Genomic DNA, 3,923 nt, shown 5'->3' with positions numbered 1-3,923 from the left:
TATATATATTTTATTCAACTTCAATTGAAAAACATTTACTTGTAAAGAAATACTTCCTTTTTTTCCTAAAGGAAAAATAGAACAGTTCATGACAAGTGATGCATAAAGATGATACTCTAATATTTGTGGAAGATCAGATAATACAACAAGAAGTTTTATTTCTATAAATATCTAAATATGAATCAGGTGATATTTAGTGTAATGGGTAGATATTTAGTCAAGTGTAAAGTTGTAGATGCACTGAAATCTTCAATTTTTATTTTCTTAACTTTTTAGTGTTGAAAACCACAAACATAATTCTTCAAATATTTCACAGTACCTACTATCCTGTCTTGTCATTAAAAACTATGGAATGCTTCATGGATTTTCATGTCACCCTTGCACAGGGGCCATGCTAATCTCTGTATCATCCCAATTATAGAATATGGTCATGGTCAGTCTTTAAAATTGTATTCAAATGAATGTATAGAGGTAACTCACTATGGTTTCTAGGACTAAAATGTTGAGCATTTTTGGGTGTGCTTATTGGCTACTTGTATATTTTCTTTTTGAAACATCTGTTCAAATCTTTTGGCCATCATGTGTGTAGAGGGCGTTAAATTCTTAATGAGCTTTAAGAGTTCTTTATATTCTTTATATATTCAGGATACAAGTCCTTTGATGAATATAAGTATTGGAAATATTTTTTCTTAGTCTGTGGTTTTCCTTTTCATTTCCTTAACAGTGAATTTCAAAGAGTAGAAGTCATTAATTTGTAAGTTCAGATTTCCAATTTTCCCCATTATCATGGTTTTTGTGTCCTAAGAAATCTTTGCCTTTCAATGTCAGAAAGATTTTCCCCTATTTTCTTCTATAAGTTAAATGGTTTTAACTTTTATGTTTAGGTACATGATACATCTTGAGTTATTTTGTGTGTGTGGTTTGAGGTAAGATGTAAGATTAATGATTTTTTTCTTACAACTATTTTTTGAAAATAGTACTTTTCTCCCATTGAATTACCTTGGCACCTTTGTTGCAAATAAACATGTAAGTTGTTTATCCACAGATACGTGGATAGATCATGTTTTTTGATGATACTGGATGATACTACTTTAAAGATTTCTTTTTCCAAATGGTTTGTGGCTCAAACCTGCACTTTTATCAAGCACTTGTGGTGTCTTTTATGACCTCTAAAGTATGAGACCCTTCAGTTGTAGGATGGTGACTCTTAATGAGGAATAGGAATGATGATCCCCCGAGGCCAGCACCCCCCTCCCAAGGGCCTGATTTAGCAGGCTGGAGTGAGTCTCCAGAAAGAAACTTCCCCAAACGAAGAGCCATTGATTCTTTTCTTAAAAACAGTAGATGTAATTCACCATGTAAGAACTTATTCACTATGTAAGAATTTGTTCACCATGTAAGAACTTGTTCGTTATGCTTCAGAAGATTGGAGACTGTTGAGAATTAGGCTTGGGGTTGATTAATGACTGTGCATTGAGTCCCCTATACAGAATTTTATAGTTGTTAACAACCATTTGATCAATAAATATGAGAGATGCCCTCTCAAAAAAAAAAAAAAACAGTAGATGCATCCTCTCTTTTTCATTCACATGTTCGTTAGCCACACGAGGACGGACTCTTCTAGGAGCTCTGAGGTGCTGCGGCGAGCAAGGTTTAGCAGAGACAGAGATGAGCAAACGGGTTGGTGATGCCCCCCATGTGGGGTCAGATGGGAGTCAACAGAACCCTACGGGAAGAATGGGCGGTGCTGGTGGACCTGGATGCGGCTGAGGACGCTGCAGTTCGGGGACTTGGGGGCCTTTGTCCTGTAGACACCCTGAGGCCTGACTACACCCCATGCTGGTTAGTCTGAGCCTGAGGCTTCTTCTGAAGGTTAAGACCGCATGTCACGTTCCCTGCAGATGGGAACTTTCTGGCTTTGTCTTGGGACGGTTACATCATGCTGCCTCCCGATGCTCTGGCCCTGGTGGAAAGTTTCAGGCTCTGGAGGTGCGGAGAGAAGGTGGCTCTGTTGCCTCTGCGGCCGCTGAGCTGTCCGTGTAGCTTGGTCTCCGTCCACCCTGCCCTGTTTGTTTGCGTCTGGGTTGTTTCTCCTACTAGGATGACTGTCCCTCATGACCAATTTCACACCATAACCGAAACCATTTGGCCTTTCTTCCCTGTCCTCCACCTGATCAGTGCTTCTGGGAACGTTGTCCAGACTGATTGCTCAAAATGTGCTAAATAGGCAAGGCACCCAGGCCCTGGAGACAGGAGCCAAGCTCAGCTTTGCACCGTTCTCGTTCTGGCCGGGGCTAGCACCTTGCATTCTGTAAGGAAAGGGAGCCTGTTTGTTCTCTAGAATGGTCCAGAAGCCCCTGTACCTGGCAGTTGCTCTTGAAGTGGAGGTGGCCAGGTGCCGGGGAGCAGCTGCCCTGGCTCCAAAGTTGCCCTGAAGTAGTGGCTCGCAGCACCCGCTGCACAGGAGTCCTGACCCCCTGGAGAACTTCGAAAGCTCCCAGTCCCCGAGCTGCATCCCAGACCCATTCAACCAGAATCCTTGGGGGTGGGGCCCGGGCTGCAGTGTGTTCCAAGTTCCCCAGGTGGTTCCAAGAGGCAACTAAGTGTGGGAGCACCTGCTCTAAAGGGACCGACACCAGTGAGACGGGGTGCAGCAGAGTGGGTGGGCCTGAAGCCAGCCTTAGCAGATTTGCCTCCCTGGACAAAACATGCCATGTTTTGTTTTGTTTTTGGTTAGAATTGTAGGGTATCACCCCTCTTTCTTTAAATTGCTATCCCAGCCTTGACTGCCACCCTTTCGGATCACCTTTCACGTGCAGAATATCCCAGCAGAGGGTGTGCTGGGTCCTGTGTTTTCTGTCGTAAGCATGCTGCTGTGACATCTCGGGTTGGTGATGGCTGGCAGAGCTGGGCGGTGCGCCGGGCTGCAACTCAGCGGAGCTGGTTCACCTGGCGGCCCTGCGCTCAGGCCTCTTCTGCGCCCACCTCACCCGCTCATGCTCTCATTCCCGACTTGGGCTTGTCATGCCCACAAATGCCCGACCCAAGCATCCTGCCTTCTGACCACAGCACCCTCTCCGTCCGCCCCCTCTGGCCCCGTCCTTCCACACCCTCACCGGGATCCCCACCTTCCCTCGCCTCAGCCCTCTCCTTCCCTCTTACTCAGCCTATGGTTTTCGGTGACACTTTTGCCGCAAACCTCCTGCACTCCTCCCATATTTCATAGAGAAAACGGAGGTGTAGATTAAAAGTCTATGACTTCCAGACCTGTCAGTGTCCTCATCCCCATGCCCTTGCCTTTCCTGTAGCCACAGCGGGGCCTCCCTCCTCCCCGAGGCCAGTCCGACGTCTCCTGGGGTGCCCCTGCCTCGCTCCCCACATCTTCTGGAGCTCGCACTGATGACCTTGTCTGTCTTTTGTGTGTTCAGCCACTGGCTTCCCCCTGCCGCATGCTACTGAAGCAGCGCTGGTTGACGGTACGTGTAACTCCCGCGTCAGCGAATCTGATGGATTTTTCCCTTTGTTTGACTGCCCCCTGGACCTCTCAGTGGCCCAAGGCACCTGACTGCCCCCTTCCTGAGATGCTCCCTGCCCTGTTTCTTCCCTGGTTTTCCCTCTACCTCTCTCCCCTCTCCTCCTGTGTAGACTCACTCTTTCCTCCCAAGCCGGTAGCTGTAGACATTCCCCAAGCTGGGTCCTAGGGCCTTTACCTCTCTGTTCAAAGCCACTTACACCCTGAGCCCTAAGGATTACACATCCTAGATGGTGCACTTATTCCATCTCCAGTCTAGATCTTTTGAGCTCGAGGCAGATATATCCCACTGCCACCTTACCCGTTTTAAAAATTGTGCTAAAAAAACGTGCAACTTAAAACCCATCATCTAAACCACTTCTAAGAGCACACAGTTCAGTAGCGTTAATTG

General features: G+C 46.5%; 1 pseudogene; it reads right to left on the bottom strand.

Annotated features, from left to right (window-relative positions):
* Positions 1-341: 341 nt before the first annotated feature.
* Positions 342-441, bottom strand: LOC118935613 (U6 spliceosomal RNA; annotated as a pseudogene).
* Between the last annotated feature and the right edge of the window lie 3,482 nt (positions 442-3,923).

This window comes from Manis pentadactyla, chromosome 18 (assembly GCF_030020395.1).
Source record: "Manis pentadactyla isolate mManPen7 chromosome 18, mManPen7.hap1, whole genome shotgun sequence".
Lineage (NCBI taxonomy): Eukaryota > Metazoa > Chordata > Mammalia > Pholidota > Manidae > Manis > Manis pentadactyla.
The sequence above is the reverse complement of the archived record's forward strand: the minus strand, read 5'-3'. Positions and strand labels throughout refer to the sequence as shown.